Consider the following 18,841-nt stretch of genomic DNA (forward strand, 5'->3'; position numbering starts at 1 on the left):
TCTCCCTTTGCAGGCTGAGGAATGGGAAACAACTTGCTGTCCCCCACGCTGCCGTGACTCAAGCCCCTCCAAGCATTCAGAACTGAATTAAAATACCTTATTATAACACAAAAGCAATGTGATTTGGTTACCGCACTCTTTGTCTCCTAGGGTGAAGCCCTGTTGGGCCAAATACTGAGTCAGATCTTGCTCCAGACACAGTTCCTGCAGCCCATGAGCTTTGCATCTCCATCCCAAGGGAATGCTTGCCAGGCTGTCCCAGCAGTGCTGGAAAAGGTGATTACCTTCAGGAATTCACCTTCCTATTTCCCCCTTTCAAACTAATCTTCCCATTCATTGAAACCAGGGCACCGGTGCCTTATGCTCCCTGCAGTCTGGGCAAGGATTTTGTGGACCCAGCCCTTTGGCAGAAGTCCGGCACTTTCCCTGTGTGGGCCAGGATTAATATAAAGCGGTTAACTTAACTAGCAACATATGTCTGCATCTTTTTTCCCACTGCCATTTAATCTCTTATCCACTGACCATGCAAGTCTCCTGTAATCACTGCAGAGTAATTATGTGATTATTCCAGCCCTCTAAATTACAGCTGCAGCTTGGACCCTAGCAATTGCAGGTGACACAGCAAGGCTGACTTTCTCAACTGTTAGTTAATTACAATTAGACAGTAGGAAAAAAAAATGCACACACACACACAATAATAATAATAAAATAAAGTGCCAGAAAATGCAACTTCTGTGGAGAATTTTCACCCCAATCTTTCTCATCACAAGGAAGATTAGAGTGGGAACCATTAATAAGATGGCAATTTATGTTAATTTATCAGCACCTAAGACTGAGAGCCTTAATAAAACTAGCGAAAAGGAAATTAATGATAAACAAAGGCAATTATGGTGTTGCTGTTATTACACTGGCCTTTCAGATCCTGTTGAGCTGGGTATTTTTGTCAAACCAGCTCGGGCAGGGAGGAGGACAGGGCAATGGGAGGTCTTGCAGAAGGTGGAGGGGCAGCCTCAGATGCAGCCTATGGGTCCTCCTCTGACCCTCTCCTGCACACCCAGCAGACCACAAGCCTTAAAAAAGAATGAGATGAGTAGTAATAAGGCATTGTCAAGGAAGGGAACAGAGACAGGGGGACTATAACAAGACCAGCTTGCAGCCTTTATAATCTTCTTCCTGAGTATGGCATTCCTCCAGTGTTGGGGTCTTTCTGGTGTCATTTTGCTGGGGCGGAAATCTCCCCTCGGAGGAGGGAGAGGAACAAAGATCTTAAGGCAAACACCCCAAAACAGTCACAGACACTTTCTTTTTCTCACTTCCCAATGCAAATTAAAAAAAAAAAAAAAAAAAACGCTGGTGGAACAAAATGGAAAAAAAGTTAGAAATCTCCAGCCTTTTTTTTTTTTTTTCTTCTTCTTTCTAATTTCAATGACTGTTCACCAGGTGAGAAATGTATATGAATGTTCTTCCTGAAATATCTCTGGAGATATTCAAGGCCCGTCTGGATGCCTACCTGGGCAGCCTGCTCTAAGGAACCTGCTTTGGCAGGGGGTTTGGGCCTGGTGATCTCTCGAGGTCCCTTCCAACCCCTACAATTCTGTGATTCTGTGAAACATAGTCTGGACATTTTCAGCCAAATCTGTGGCAGGCTGAAGTGCCCCAGGCTCCCTTCCCCTGCACATCCCCAGCCTGAGGAAGAGGAGCAGGGCAGAAAGCTGGGAACAACATGCATGAAAAATAAAAGAAGGGAAGATTCCTTTACCAAGGACCACATTAGGAGACTGTAGGTGAGCTCCATCAGAAGCAAGGAGGATGTAGATTTAGTCCCACAATTATCTAAAATCCACTGAAATCAATGAAGAGAGCCCCCAGGACTCCAGGTAACATCTGGACCCTGCAGCAGAAGCGCACGCTCCTGCATACATGTAAATCCTCATCACCTGCAGGATTTGATCCAGTATTTATTTGGTCTCCTCTTTCTTCCTTTCCATTCAAGCTCACCACCCTGTGCAGCAGTATTACAGAGCACAGGTCCTCCATCACACTTAAATTTAGCTACCAGGCACATCGCACCGTCCGGTCGCTCCCGGGTTCCTTAAGGGCTCACAAAGGGGCAATGAACTGGAAGCGTGGACCAATCTGTAGGTGTAATGGATGGCATCAGCAAATTCAGAGCCACATTTGGGACTGAAATACTGTAAGAGGCCATTTTAAGGAAGAAACGGCGTTGAGTCAAATGCTTTATGGTGGTAACGAGCAGAGCCCCGCGAAATAGCAAATACATCTGTATGTACAAATACCTGTGGGTTGCTTAGATTTTCCCCACAGTGGCTCGGAGAGACAACGTTATGGTTTTGCGACGTGACATCACAGGGTGATAAAAATAAAAGGAAAAGCAGAAAAAAATCCGGTGATGAACTGCAAAATAAACTGGCTTTCCAGCAACCCAATAAAGGGAGAAGAATATCCTCCATTTCCAGGGGGAAGATGGAGAGTGGCAAAGATGCGCTTTACAACCCATTCCGCTGGTAGAGACCAGGGGTCTGCTGATGATAATTTTACGCATTCCCTTCTCTTCCCTCAAAAGAAAATCGAGCAAACCGCTATGATTTAAGAAATGATAGTTCGACAGTCTTTCACTGCAGGCAACCTTCATCAAACATTAGCCTCTTGGCTGCACTGCCGAGCAGCCAGTTTTCAGTCTGATTTAGAAGATCCTTATTTCATCCCTTGCTGTTTATGATCAGAATATTTCATCTATTTTCACAAAAGCCTTCTGCCAAACTCCCTGTTCGAGTGGAAATAGCAGGAGCCTCCCCGTAATATTTGGGAAATATGCACGAAAGTTCAGAAGAACTTTGCTAGTGGCATCATGTTTTTAAAAGAGATTAGAATCAATTTTGCTAAAACCACATTTCAAAAAAATAAGAGAGGAAAAGCTTCAGCTGCTTCTTTAATCTGGCTTTGTTTGCTCTGTACTAATTTGCAAAGTGTTTCTGTCTGAATTCATGCTAAGGACAAGCAGTTAATAATTTTGTGTATATGGCATGTTTGGGCTATAGAGTTCAAGGACCTGAGGAAACGGAGGAACATCAAAGTGCTCCAGCCAGCCAAAGACAACATGACCCACTGGTGCAAACGGGAATAAAAGGCAGGTTTTCTACTTTGCCAAGACTCCTGTGAGCTATTGGCAGCATCTCCACTGGTGTTTACAGCCAAAGGAGAGCGCTATGTATTCACAAGGTGACCAAGTATCTCAGAAGTACCCGTGGCTTTGCAATAGAATAAAAAGAGAGCAAGGAAACACCGGAAACCTCCAAGGTTTTACCTACCCCCTGGATACAAACCTTCCCAGGCCAGCTGCCAAGCCCTGCTTGTATTTACAGCCCAGCTGTGCACCTGCAGCCCTTACGCACAGCACAGGATTGCTGGGCAGGATGGCGTGTCCCTCTTAGAGCATAACACAGAGGTGGGACCGTTCGGCCAAGCTGTGGGTAACCCAGCTTCTGCTCTGCCTCAGTCCATATTTAAGTGCCTGGGTGGCTTTTCTAAACACCTGTTTGTAGCTGGAGCTAATCTCATTTTGCCTGACTTCTCCTGGCAAAGAATGACTGAAGAAGATGAAACACAGAAAGCCAGGAGGTAGCAAGAATCCAGAATCACCCTCGAGATGGACGACCAGCTTATGGTCCTCACTGTAAAGACAACAGTACAGGAAAGAGAAATGTTTGTTGAAGCAGAGACCGACTTCTTCCCCCCAGGGAGCTCCTTCAGTGCAGGGCTGCAGACTGCAGACTGATCCACGTTCTTGCTCCACCAGGTGATGTGGTGTCACCAAATGCCATGGGACAACCTCAGGGAGAGGTGCTGAGACCCCAGACACAGGAAACAGCACTGAGTCTAAACACAAAACCCTCTGGAACAAGAACTGAACAGAAGTCTCTCTCTTTCCAGAGGGGTGCCCAAACCTCTGCAGGGTGGAGATGGAGACCCTCTGCTCCTCCAGCCCTGCTTGGTGCAGAGTGAAACAGCACGAGCTGGGCAGACAAGCCCCACATCATCACCCAACCTCAACTCACAACCACTACCACTAATAATGGGGTACTTAAGAGACAGACTTTGGGTGTTGGAAAGCTTAGGCAGCAAAAAAAAAAAGATGGGCTTGTGAAGAACACAGCCACCTGCAGAGAGAGAAGCAAACAAGTGGGAAAAGAGGAGGATCTCCACTTTGCATCCAGTTGCCTGCAGGGCAATTGTGCCCTTCGGTGAGCATAGCCCGCGGTATTTTAAGCACCTGCAGAAAACGATGCCTCCACCTCAGTGATTCGTTTAATCAGGCCCGAGCACTGCCAGCCCTTGTCCTAAGGGCATGACTGAGGGTGCTGCTGGGGCCTCCATTATCCCTCCCTGCTCAGCTCACACTGTTCTGTTTAAAAGATTAATGAGACATATATTCTCAATCAAGAAGCTATTTCAGAAGCTCTTACTTCCAACCAGTTGTACAGTTCAGTTACTAGCATCATCTGCCCCTATTTTGGTTGGGAGTTTTAGCAAAATGATTTATGGATATTTATTTCCCCAAGTAGCATTTGAACGCTGATGGACTGAATATCGATAGCGCTAAAGCCATATAATCAATGCACGTCTAATGGCGTGTGGAGTGTGTACAACAGTAACCTGGGGAGGGAAGGTGAGGATACCTGGGCTCCTTCCTTGAGCGACGTGTGTGTCTTTGCTGTTGAAGAGCATGTGCATGTTTCCAAGGCACGAAGAGGTGAACAACAGAATCACAGAATCACAGAATTGAAGGGATTGGAAGGGACCTCAAGAGATCATCGGGTCCAACCCCCCTGCCAAAGCAGGTTCCTTAGAGCAGGCTGCCCAGGTAGGCATCCAGACGGGCCTTGAATATCTCCAGAGAAGGAGACTCCACAACCTCCCTGGGCAGCCTGTCCCAGTGCTCCGTCACCTTCACCGTGAAGAAGTTCTTCCACATGTTGGTGCGGAACTTCCTGGGCTCCATCTTGTGGCCATTGCCCCTTGTCCTGTCCCCACAGACCACTGAAAAGAGGTTGGCCAAATCCCTCTATCTCCCACACTTCAGGTATTTGTAAACATTGATAGGATCCCCTCTCAGTCTTCTTTTCTCCAGGCTGAACAGACCCAGGTCTCGCAGCCTTTCCTCATAGGGAAGATGCTCCAGGCCCCGTATCATCTTTGTGGCCCTCCGCTGGACTCTTTCCAGGAGATCCCTGTCTTTTCTGTACCGGGGAGCCCAGAACTGGACACAGTACTCCAGGTGAGGCCTGACCAGGGCAGAGTAGGGGGGGATCACCTCTCTTGACCTGCTGGCCACGCTCCTTTTAATGAACACAACATCTGAGCCTCCCGCTACCTACAGCTGCAGATAAGGGAAGATCCACAGATGGTGGATCTCTGGCTGAGCAAACCTGTCTGGATTGAAGAGGACTTTTCCCACTTGAAAAGGTATTTACGTTGTTTCAAGAACTCACAATTTGTCTCTTGTCCATCCTAGTGCTTAGTCCCCCACATTATATCTGGCTCCAGCACAAATCTTCCTGCCCCCAAGCAGCTCAGCATCAAGCCGTGGCACCAAGTTGTGCATGGGGACACCAACGGGGCAGCATATTTTTCCCTGACTGTACAAGGAAGCCAAAACAGCTGGCTCAAATGTAAACACTTCCACTCCAGACACCAGAATTTGGGTTACATGAATTGCAGCCAGAAGAAGGGAAGGCACACACCATGCCCTGCTCTGTCACAGGCCTGGGATGCTCAAAATGAAAGTTTTGGGCAGCAGTTTCTATGGGGGAGGAACCAAAGCACCAAGTAATGGTCCCAATCAGAAAGGCAACACAATGACAGGCTGTCTGTAGAAAAGACAAGCTATGGGTAAAGCATTTACCTGACTCCAGAAACCTCACAGCTGCTTTTTGGCCAGTATCACCTTGTTCCTTGTTCTGGGAACAGTCAATATCCTCATAACACAGCTCTGTTTTTCAACAGCAAATTAGCTCACATTGCAATTTGTATTACAGCACTTAGAAAAAAACACATTCAGCTCCACTTTAACTGTTTTAACAGCACTCAGTAAGTCTCCCAGGAGCTCCCAGAAGCACCGTGTGTGCTGGCTGTTCTTCTAAGAGGCCCATCCATCTCAGTCCCTCTGCTCGTTCCTTTACTGCTCAGCAACGTTCTCATTTTTTTCCTTTACTTTTAGGGCTATTTCAGCAGGTTTCATAACCCTATTCCTCTTACTCAGAATAGCTTGCAAGTGCACTCTGATTCTTCCACAAATCTTCCTCGGGAGTTTGTATCTCCCTAATCCTCTGCAGTCATCTGAGCCGCTGCAGTACCAACTTGTACTTGAACCCCTAGGTTCCTCTCACCTGATTTTGGGGTCCAAAGTGCCAATCTGCCTTTACAGATGTCCTCCACCAGGCTTTCTGCATGCTTTTGGACAGAGAGGAGCGCTCCGAAGATGCAATACATCGAGGTACCTAAGAAACCGCAGAGGAATCTTTTCTCTTATGGCCTCTGTTGCTCTGCTGGCTGCCACTGAAGCCCGAAGTGGCAACTTGAGATGCCGACATCTCCACCTACATTTCTAAAGTTAGACAAAGGGACACCCAGATAGGCTTCAGAGTATTAGCTGCTTACGTTGGTACAGCAGGTGAGAACAACTTTCGTGGTAGTTTCATCCAAAGTAGCCAGCCGGGTCTTAAACTTTGCCCTAATCAACATTGCTGCTGGTGACAAATTCGATTTTTCCAGAGTTACAGCTTTGGTGTCCACCAGAGCTGGGCATAGTTTCATGTCAGGCTCCTTAGCTCCTTCAGCTGACTTCTCAGCTCATCTTTTCTCTGCCTGCACCACATGACAGTGGGGATATGTGGGACTGCACGTGATGCTCCCAAATCCATGAGATTTCATACATTTTGATATCCATTTTGCATTTTTTGGCCTGAAAGATCACTTCAGGCTCTTCTTTAGGATCTTCTAAGTACATCCACTTAGCCTTCTTGTATTTTTCTGAGACATTTCAATCACACAAAGATATTGCAATCACACAAAGCTTAGGCTGGAACTGCAAGATGGGCTAGGTGTGTAATTCCTTGACCAGTGCACAATCACAAACTTCATGGCCTTCAGCGATGTCTCATCCCTTGCTGCAGCCTGTGTAAATTTATTCCACATTGTTTTCGAAACTGGATAATTCTTTTTGATCAAATATGCATGTATTGCATGTATCAGTTTCACGTACAGCCTCATCTAATGCTCTCAAGAGCATATCTACTGTCAATAGCTCTTTTCTTGGTTGATTCCCTATTTCAAATCCTACAGCTGAAACTGGAAAAGCAATATCTGTATTACGGGATAGATATCAGTCAGTCCTTTTGGTGCTATGGATATACGGTATTTAGATTGGGGGTTTTGCTACAGCCTGTCACATGTGAATTAATATGTAAAATTTCTTGCCTGAAGCCCCAATGCCAGACCCTATTTCTTGCACGGTGGCATTCCCATCCAGTAAGTCCAAATAAATAAGAGGTTTTCACTAAATTCCAATATTCACATAAAAAAAATGCCTTATCAAGGCAGACCTAAGGTCTAGCTGGACAATCTTCTTTTTGTCTCCGAGCTTTTTGGGCCAGAGCTTTGTAGCAAGCACTCAGGAAATTCACCTCCTTGATGTGGAAAGAAACAAAGCCTCGTGCACATTTGGAACCTGGCTCCTTCTCATTGCATTTTAAATGGGGAATTTCCATTATTCCGATGTAACAATTCTTGTACTGAAAACCACAATTAGATATTCCCTATTTAGCTTCTCCTTGTCGCTCATGACTTTACAGACTCCCGTCTCCTTCTTAGTTATTCAGTCGTTCATACAGAAACCATGCCACGTCTTTCATTATCCTTGTTGCTCTTCACCTTTTCCACTTCTGTTAAATCTCTTTTGGGACGAAGGAAGCACAACAGCACATGGTATTTCTGAGGGTTTCGTTCAACGGCACGATGATATCTCCTGGTTTGATCTGTATTGTTTTGCTAACAATTCCTAAGATTCAATATGCTCTTTTTGGAAAGCTCTTGTGCATTGAGGTGATGCTTTTTCGGGGACTTTTTATTGCCATCTCAGCCCTGAGAGGTGACAGTCAGCTCAGAGCCTATCAGTGCATGTGCACAATTAGGGCTGCTTTTTCTGAGTACATCATGTTACAATTTTCTGCTTCACATTTCTGCAACAGCACTGCTCCATGCAAGCCCGAGAGACCTCCTCGAGACGTGTACAAGACACAGAGCAAGAGGGGCCACAAAAGCTCTGCTCTCCAGCCAGCGGGCGGACTTCAGAAGGAGGCTGTGCTGGAGAGCTTTCAGTAGGAAATACCTTTTCTGGGAACACTGGTGTTCAGCTGGATCTGCCATCACTGGGCTAGCGCTCCTGAGCAGTCCCTTGGTTTTACTTTGAAAAACTTTTACTCCTGCAGCATGAAATTAAACTCTTAAAGGTAAGTCCTCTGCAGCTGCAGAAGGAGATCTACCCATGGAAGTGTCTCCTGCTGTTTGTGTCTTGTGAAGCAAGTGTCTGCAGAAATGGGAACCAAGCCCTTTCTATCCTCCCACCCCCTCATCACTGCTCTTCATACTTTAGTCCCTTCTGTAATGCCTCTTTTTCTCTTTGCTGTAACCTATGCTTAATTGCTGATGTTTTCCATCACCCAGCGGCAAATATCTGTTCTTTTTTTTTTTCAACCCATCATTGCAGTAGGAAAATTGAGCAAAAAAATAAATAAATAAATTCCAAACATCCATTCATTTATTTTTGAAACAGTCCCCCTGGAATTTCAAATAAATAAACCTGCAACAATACTTACCTTATTGAAACTGATCCCTATTAATTTCTTGTAGTATAAACACTATGCTACTTATCATTATATATCACATAAAAATTTTGATTGAACTATTTGATTCAATTTTTTACTTCCTAATAATGCTAACTACACCTGTACAAATACAATAGTGCTGCATACTAAATTGCATGTCTATATGTTTTCTCATTGTAAATGCTGCTGAAATAGGTAAGGAAATTACAAACTTGAAAATAAAAAGCATCAATATTGCTGACTTCCAAAATACAAAAAAAGGTTACATCCTCTAATGTTGTCATGCAAATGGAGAAGAAAGTTATCATCATTCAGGAGGAAAGCTTGGGAAAAAATGACACCATAGATGTTCAGTATAATGTAATTAACAAAGCACTGAAGAATCAGTAGAGAAGTCTAAAACCTGTGGAATCTTTATTATTAATATTGTACATTTTGATATCCACTGACATCATTGGAAATATTTATTAGTAAAAGGTAGAAGTGCGGTAGCAGTAATATCATAATAGTTACTCTAAAAAATTTCAGGTTTCATTCTGAAGGTTATATTTCACATAAAGTGTTTTGTCTCTATTTCCCTAAATTTTCAAGTTTTCTGCATTAGACTCCAGAAGAAAAGGAGTGCAAGAGGAGAAACTACAGAAGTCTGACTTTTTCCAGGCTTTTCCATCTCTCCTGACAATGCAGTACAATGCTGGGAGATCCATCCATTCTCCTTGGCTAATTCAGTCCTGGACAACCTCACTCATAGAGGACTTGTTGCTTTTATGACAGGAACACCCGTGCAGCTTTGGACATGCTGAGTTTGTCTTGGTTTTAGCCCTAGATAGACTATCTGTGCTATGGTGCACCCATCGGGCATATCTGTCTAGGCAATGTCAGCCATAAGGAGTATGATTTCACTTATGCAACTTTAACCACCCAAAAATCAGACAGATGGTCATAATTAGCTGCTTGGACATCTCCCATAATGAGCAGAGAAGCATTAGAGGGAGGGATTTGTCCAGTCTTAAATACCGAGAAAGCTCTCTTCTGCCAATGTAGACCATGAGCATCATGGTGAGCCAGTTGAAGACATTTCATATAGCTTCTACCAGAGCAGCAGAGATATCCTTTGAGCACAGAAGCAAACCCAGAAGAGACAAAGTGTGCAGCATTTCAAGACAAGGGAGGAAATGCTATGCAATAACGTCATCTGTGGTCTCACATGGGTTTCACAATGCCCAGAGGTGGTCTACTGAAGACAGAAGCATGCATGGTGAGGAGGTCTAAGGTTGTCTTCATAAAAACTGCCCCATCACTGACAGAGAAAAAGGACTTGCTGACCCAGGATGGTGCCCACCAGCTGAAGCTCTCCCTAATGCTGTGCTACTCGTGTCTCTGTGCAGCTCCCTTAGTGCAAGGAAAATATATTCAAAGCAGTTTCACTTGTACAGCGCAGTTAATTTATCATCTCGAGCCAGCTACGCAAGGTTTCATGGCACAGCCAGTGAATTCAAACTCATTTGAAGTAATTCTTCAGAATAATTTACCAAGTCAACCATTTTTGACTGGATATCCTTTAGACCTCCGCTATTTTTTTATTAACACCTACAAAATTTCTGAATTTTTGGGTAGACCTGTGTGGTGCCAGGAGTTGGACTCGATGATCCTTATGGGTCCCTTCCAACTCGGGATATTCTATGATTCTATGAAAATTAAATATATAATTAATTACAGATAAAACCATGACTCATTGCAAATGCTTATTGGAAATCAAATTTAAATGTCATACATTTTAATATGTTTTTTAAAAAAGGACTAGAAAAGCTTTAAATGATACTTATGCTTTCTTAAAGCTCATTAAATAAGCATTCCCTCAGCTCTCCAAGGTGTAACGTCATTACTTGATCTTCTCCTACCAAGATTAAGTCTCTTTCAGGAAAATATGCTTTAGTCAACACCAAGTTTGGGGTTTAAAATGGAATAACTGGGTGGAATTCACTACTCTGTTATACATCCAGCCACATCTAAGGGTCCTTCTGGCCTTGAAATCTACAAATGCATAACTTCCCCTTCTCTTTCCCCTCCCTTCTTCAAATCGGTAGTTAAAAGATGGCAATCCACATGACCTAAATCTTGTACATTAATTACTTGTCTTATGTTTACATAGGAACCAAGTAGTTCAATGCCGAATGTGCAGCACTGGAAGTATTTCCAGATGTGTTCAGTGATCCCGCTCTGTTTTTACAGCCTGCAGTTATCATGAGTTTTCTTTTGGCGGCTACATTAGACATGAAAGTTAACAATTTTACTTCAAGTTTTGTTTTTTTGAATAAGAAATATTCCTGGATGTCAGAGCTTGTGTGACCGGTACCTTGATAATGAAGGCTCTGATCCAGCAAAGCACTTCAAGCTGATCTTAGCTTTCAGTATCTGAATCCCTCCCTATTGACCGAAATTTCTAAAAAACCATCAAACAGAGCAGAGAATTCCGCAGATAATGTGAACCACATTTCCAGTAAACTCTGGTAAAGAAAAAGTTCTAATTTTCCTTTTAAAATGTACCGTTTTCCCCTTTTTTCCCTAGCAGACCATATATTAAGATTATTTATTGTGCTTGTGCTTCACACCATGAAGTGAATATTGAGGACTGTTGATTTCCAAACTCGCTTTGCAGATGAAACAGCTATGATGGCATTTTCAGCACGTGAGCAAAATGTTCTTAGCACCAGAAAAAGTGCAAAGTGAAAATCCAATCTCCACCCTGGCAACGCCTGAGTGCTCCTGCCCACCCCAGCAGGAAAATTACCAATTGAGCAAGCGGCAAAGATGATAGAAGAGGTCTCTCATGCAGAGAGATGTGTTGTAAGCAAGGGAGCCTGGCCATAAAATCGTTAGGATGAATAAATTTGTGCATAACGCAAAAAAAAAAAAAAAAAAAAAAAAAAAACTACAAACTCCAGAAAGCTTGGCAGCAGCTAACAACTTAACAAACCTTTTCCTATCCCTGATTGGTTTTGATAGGCCCTAATTAAAGCCCTGTCTGGCGACTTTCTGTGAAATCAGAAGAGCTTAAGAGAGCCATCGCTCATGTTTTCAGGCTTCCGAGCCATTCTCCCCCATGCACACCTACCTCCACCCACTCGTGAGATTAAATATAACAGTCCAGACAAGACGAAATGCAGTGCTCCTACAGTTTTATTTGATTTATTAAAAGGAGAGCAGTAACCAAGCGGGAAGAAAATAGGTCAAACATTCTAGATTCTTATGGAAAGCTAAAAGCGCTGCTCCTGATTTTCGATATTCCTTTCAAAATTGGTGCCGTGTGTTTGTTTTCAAGACATTAAGATGCAGAAGGGGGCTGGATCCAAGGGAGGAGCACTTAAGGATGCTGATGAGCAGAGGAGAAAGCAAAAAGATGATTTTTTACTGCAAACTGAATGTCCCAGAGGCCAGACACACAGCAAAGGCATGACATGAACATGTCAAGGCATTTCTGACTTTTTCTCCTGGGCGTCAGATGGCACATAGGGAAGTGCTGAAGAAGAAAAGGCTATTTCCTCCTCCCCTACCTCTCTGGTTTCACCAAGAAACCACTCAGCCCCACCTCTCTGATTTGTCACCGCGCCCCTGAATTCCATTTTTCTCCATAAAAACCTCCGGTTGTCTCATAAAGCTCTTTTAGCTCTTGGCTTCCATGGCCTTATTGGCTCTATTACTCCACTTATAACCATGTGCTGGTCCTCTAAGGAGTACGTCCTCTTTCTTCCAGGTGTAGACCTTGCTGTAATGAGTCCCGGGATGTCCTGTAGGTAATATTGTCCTCTAATTGATAACCGCTGGAAAATAGCTGGGGACCATGAACAGCTACCGAGTGTGTACTTTGCGATTAGCGTTAGCAGAGTGCCTCTGTTTGACTATTTGTTCAGTTCAGCTTTCATGCCTGGGAGAAAAGAGCAATGACATCTGGTGGTTAGACGGTGGAGCCATGCTAGAAAGAAATTTCAGATGGAAATACAGAGCGATTTCCTAGGGCTTTCCTGGGAAATGACCTACCTACGAATACAGTAGGTTCTCTGCAACTTGGAGTTGATTTGGAGTATGCTGGTGATGCTGGGAAGGTCACCGAAGGGAAATGCAAGAATGAAATCTTGCAAGTATGATCATAAGTCCCTTCATAGAACCTTTGTTTGGATTAGAGCTGCTCCTCCTGGCTCTGGGTCCCGGGGGCAGATGCTCAGGCACAGCTCTGACATCTCAGCCTTTCCTCCAGGCGTAGCACTCTGCTCTCCAACCCCTCTGAGCCTAATCTGCTCCTAGTTTCACTCCTGAGAGAATACAATTAAAAATAAGCAATATATAATATAAATTTAAAAAGTAAAAAATCACAAATGAAAATTTTTACCATATTTCTTCACTTTTGGAAATTGTTACAGGTCTATCATCTTCACAAAATAACTGAAGGCTTAAGATTTGGGCCAGACTTTCATGGCATTTCAGAGGTCAGCCCGCATCTGTGTATTCAGATGAGTCTTCTTGGATGTATTAAAGGATAAACTTCTTTTCAGAGCCCTACATCCTCTGCAACCTACTCATGGTAGGTCAACCTACATCCCTTCATCCCATGTAGGCTAGGCATGTCCTCAAATTCATGGCAGCGATTTTCACATTGGGCAAGGTAAGAAAAATAACGTTAGGCCAAATTAGCTCTTTCTGGTGTAAATACAAGCAAAACCCTGTGATGGGAGACAACATAGTATTGCATATCATGTCACCAAAAGTACAAATCTGAACTTCCTTTGAGGCATGCAGACTAAACTGATTTCTCAAAATAGTGAGGTTTTCCTCCACATGCAAACAATTTCAATTCAAGAGAGAGCTATTTCACCAAGTCTGTTCTTATTGTCTGTTAAACTGGACTCACAGCTGTGTGGACATGCATCGCCTATAAATTTGATTTTCTTCCATCCATGTACATCCCTACAAAGAGATGCCACTCGGTATTGTGCTCATTCATGAGGTCGTTATGGAAATATTATCTTCTCTTCCTTGGGAACAACACAAAGTAAAACTTTTTTCCTTCAAAATTTGGTGCACGAACATAAAGCAAATGATGACTCAGGCTGGCTAAGCCTATAGAATTTTGCCTAAAATCAACAGAAAACACAAATTGCATATTTTACTCCAAAGCTGAGTTTGTAGATGGAAATTACAAAACCGTGTGTAAGTCAACACAGAAAATGGTGTTTGTAATTTGATGCACATCCATGCAGGTTTGTCACATGAATTTCTTTCTAAGAGATGTGCTATAAACCCAAGGAAAAATTGTAAACTTGACACAGACATTAATGGCTGATGATCTTTGCTCTTTTTTTATGCAGAAGGTGGGACTATATAAACATAGTGGTGTCTTTAAAATCTCTATATAAAGAGCTCCCCTTATGATTAAAGCATCACACACCTCCAGGAGGAAAGGTAGTTATTGTCTTCCCTTTACAGAGTGGGAAATTAGGCACAGCTTTGCACCAGTCATAATTATCTTCTCCACCTATGGGTTCGTAATGGCTCGCTGCGTGGAGAAACTCCGCTGTGCGAGCAATTCGCCAAAATGACCGTGACTCATTTTTTAACCTAACCCCATGACAAAATAGCCCTGAACAGGGCAGTCGCAGATGTGCCCTTTCAGACGTCAGCAGGAAGGCTCCAGAGATGGGAATGGAAGGACAGACAGAGCCCCGGGGTGTTCCCAGGGGCTGGGGGCAAGGAGGTAAGTGGTTCTGCTTTGGGTTTTCTGCCACGTTTGGGATTTAGGAGGTGGAGGAGGCAGGAAGACCCCAAGATGGTTGGGGAGCTCCTGGACCACAACGTTTGCAGGCCTTCAGCCCGAGGCCTGCCAAGAGGAGTGGTTTTAGCATGGGGAGCTGCCTCTCGTCACCGGAGGGAACTGCAGAGGGATTTTGTGCTTCACGCAGCTACTTCTAAAGAGGGGAACGCGAGCTATATAATTTGAATTTTGTATGCCAGGCCTCTGCAGAGACTTTGGATTCTCATCAGAAATGCCTCATAGAAAGAAAGCCTGCAGGGAAGGGCTATTTTGTTTGCTTTTGAATTCTAATAGCAGACTATTTTGTACTGTTACCAAGCGCCTGGAAAGCATCTGGATCCTCTAGAGAAAAAGATCCCTGGGAGATGCATTGCAATTGCTGCCTCTGTAATGCTCTCTGTGGGGATGGCGGTCCATAAATGTCAACGTGTTCTGGTCTAGGAATGAGCAAAAGTTACTGTAGCTGTGTTTGACTTTACCTACAGTAAATTACATTGGTGATTTTAATCCGTTTGTTGTGGGACCGACATCCATAACATTGTTTTCTCATGGCAAAAAGAAGAGTAGGGTTGGTACGGGACAAGAGATCTTGGAAATATCTGGAGTAGAGGCTTGAGTTTCTGAGTTAGGTTTAGGATGGAGAGGACTTGGGTAGGAAGAACAGAAATCTAGGGAGGTACAGTATAAAGTGCTCTGGGCAGGAGGGATTTCTGACCTGGAAATTTCCAAATGGGGGCAAGAACATGTTCCCAGTGAACCCTGCTCCTGCCTCCTTTTGCTATGGGCCCCAGAATAGATCATTCTTTACTTCCTGGACTGCATCTTCTCCATCGAGGCCATCACAGTGCCATCTCCTCCATGGCCCATGGTGGCTTCTACCCAACCTCCAGGCAGTCTGTCCATACGTGTCATCCATCAGACCCAAATGCACAACCAAGGACTCCTGTCTCCGTGTGTGCCAACAAGTGACAGCTCTCCTGCTGGAACCTGGTCCCAAGGAGCGAGGTGGGCTCCTGAAGTGCCATTCCCCTTCCCTACCAACACCCACAAAGCAGCAAAAGGCAGAAAAATAAATACTAAATAGTAGCAGTAGCACTGCGGTCACATTCTGCCCTGCATGACTGACTCCTAGGAACCCAGGCAAGCCTGGCAAAGGGTGAACCTGAGTCTTTAACACTTGCAAAGCTTTTCTGTCTCCAAGGAACATCCTTATCTAATTTATCCTTATCTCCCCAATGGAAGATGGTAAAAACATTATGGACCAGGAAGTGGGGGCACAAAAAAATAAGTATAATGCTTGAAGCCACCTGAAAAATTGTGGTCTGCCTCTGGGACGCTTGACTCCAGGCCAGTCCCTAATCCAACCTTGCAGCTGCAAGGCCGTTTGCCTGGTGGTGGAGGAAAAACCACACTGCTTCTGGGCTTATGTGAGTTCTGCTACTAGCTATAGGGCCACAACCTCCAGGGTTGCCTAAGCACCTTTTGCCAAAACTGAATTGTAATGTGGCTTATGCAGTTTTGCTTGATTTACTTTGTTCCTTTGATGTGCAAGGATTTAGTGACATGCTTAGCAATACAGTAGCATGAGAGACATTGCATAAAATCAAATCACTGCTGGGGCAGATGCTTCCAGATTTAAAAGCTCGATTGGTACCACAGACACGTAGCAGCCTAACTGCAGGCTGTTTTGCCTGAGACTCAGGTTGTAAGGGCTTCTCAGGACCTATTTTAGTCCCCAAACTGCAGTAACAAGGCTTAGGAGTCATCCTTTGAACTTCAAGGTGACTGTTTAGATCAGCAGTAGCTGATCTGTGACATTCAGGCTGTGTCGGTGTCTCTAAAGGTCTGCTTTCAGCCCTCATTCATCAGCCAGTGTCACCCTTCTCCCCTCCCTTCACTGCTCTGCCAGCTGTGGACATGGCCAGGGTGACCTAGATGCTTGTCACCACCAGGCTGGATTTTACCTTCATTCACAGTTTCTAAAATAGGATGTGAAGCAGATGGACAGATCCTAGCTGGTTCTCATAATTCATGGTCTGGGACATGTCCAGGGACATTGCAGGTCCTCTGCTGGTGATGGGTCAGCTCCCAGACACAACTTCTCCCTATGATCCATCAGCCACCACCTGAGCCACATCTCCTAGGTACAGGGCAGCTCCCAGATTTCAGGATGAAGATTTTGGCATCAGGGAAAAAAGCATAATCAGTGACTTCAGTAGGGATGAGATACCTGTGTGGGTGTTCATGAATATTCCACCTAACTATAGCTTGCTCAATCCGCCAGTCCCATCCGATTCTACCCTAACCTCTCCGTGGGATTCAAAGGGACACACCATGGGCTGCTCAGGGCACACAGCAAAAGGTCTCTGAGCTCTTCCTTCCCAGGGATGGGATTCATCTCACGGGAGTGTCAGGATTTAGTTGAAGTTACACCTCTGTCACTTCACAGGCAGCTGAGACACAAGCTTGGCTTGACTCCCTCTGATTCCTATTTCAGATATTGACCTTGGGATGGACAAAGCCATTCTGGAGAGTCACCTACCCGACTGTTTTGTCATATATGGTTCCTATGCTGCCAGCTTAGCTTGACTGCCTAATATTTAGATGGCAACAATGAACGGAGAGGCATCACTCCCTAGAAACCTCCATCTCCACCAGCGGGGACAGCTAAAGTGTGGCACCAAGAAGCAACGTCATCTTTTCTCCTTCACCCAGCTGTGGGCCCGAGATGGAGTGATCCAAAATGAAAATGCTGGCTGTTTTAGTTTTCCTTCCCAACACACTACAGCTGCTCTTTGGGCCTGCGACCCTGCACAATCCAAGTCGATAGGAGCACAAGGTTGAGGACTGACAGCCTGCACGGGACTGACAGGAAGCGCTGCCGGTGTCTGTAGGTTATCACTGCCTTTGAGAGCAAAAAATATACTGCAGGGAAAACAAAGGCAGCAAGCACAATCTCTGTACGAGAAAGAATGTGGAAGCTTCTTCTAGTCACTGACAAGGGGCTTGAAATACGCTTTCCAGTTCTGCAATATCTGAAAGATTCAAACAGTCTCTGTATCTCCTCTGCTCTGGTTTTGACAAGGACAAAATCCTGGACCCTGTCCAAGAGCTGCAGGCACTAAGATTGCTATTGAGGATTTAGGTTGGAGAATTTTGTAATGAAAATCCTCCTTGTGAAATATGGCCCCAGAATCTCCTATGAAACTATGAATAAATCACACCCAATGTTTCCTAAAGTGTCCTGGCCTCTCCTAAGAGCATAGATCATGTCCTCCCCGCAGAATACCTTTGTACAGATCGGAGACTCGATCCAGTTAATCATCAGACAAGGTCCATGTGCTCCCACAGAGCTCTTTGCGAGACCGCAGCCTGATTCGGCCCCCCTTTATAGCATCCCAGGTACAGAAATCAACCGTTTGACTCATGTTCCAGAAACCCTCGCCTTTTCTTCCTTGTTACCTGTACCTGGCAAAGGCATTCCTGATAACAGAATTATTTATAATTAAATAATCCCTTTTTTAAAATCCCCTGCTCTGCCCCTTATTTATTATCTGGCCTATCAAGAAGAATTACTGTACGCACAAAAATCCATCCATCCACCCTGTCTAAAGTGTTCGTGCCCAATTTTAGGTATCAATTCCCAATTATCACAGAAATCCTCCCAACCCAGGAGCCACCTGTCCCTTGGGAGCTTGGCTGGTATCCCATTGCAGTTTCTGCAGGAGATGGACCAGGCAGGAGGGTGTTCCAGCTTCCAGCTCTGGTTGCCCATACCTGTGAGCGCTCCCATTGAATTAAATGAGAGGGACAGTGTCTATCTTTGGAGGGCACAAGCCTAGTCTAGAGCAAACACATTGAGTAAATATAAGAGAAATTCTTAAAAATATGACGTGGAGAGTGGAAGTGATGAGGCAGGCAAACCAGATTCATGTAGTGCCGCAAAAAAGTGGTGGTTTTTTTTACTTACTTCATATATTTGTATTTAATTTTCCAGACAAACAAAGAAAGAAAGAGGTAGAAGTAATCGGGATGAGCCGGGCTGTCCCAGTTGGTAGAGAAGCAGAACCAGCCCCTGGTTCAGAGCAGTCCTCGCTGTGATGTTGTGAGACCTCTGCTGTCACCTAGTGAC

This window comes from Cygnus atratus, chromosome 1 (assembly GCF_013377495.2).
Source record: "Cygnus atratus isolate AKBS03 ecotype Queensland, Australia chromosome 1, CAtr_DNAZoo_HiC_assembly, whole genome shotgun sequence".
Lineage (NCBI taxonomy): Eukaryota > Metazoa > Chordata > Aves > Anseriformes > Anatidae > Cygnus > Cygnus atratus.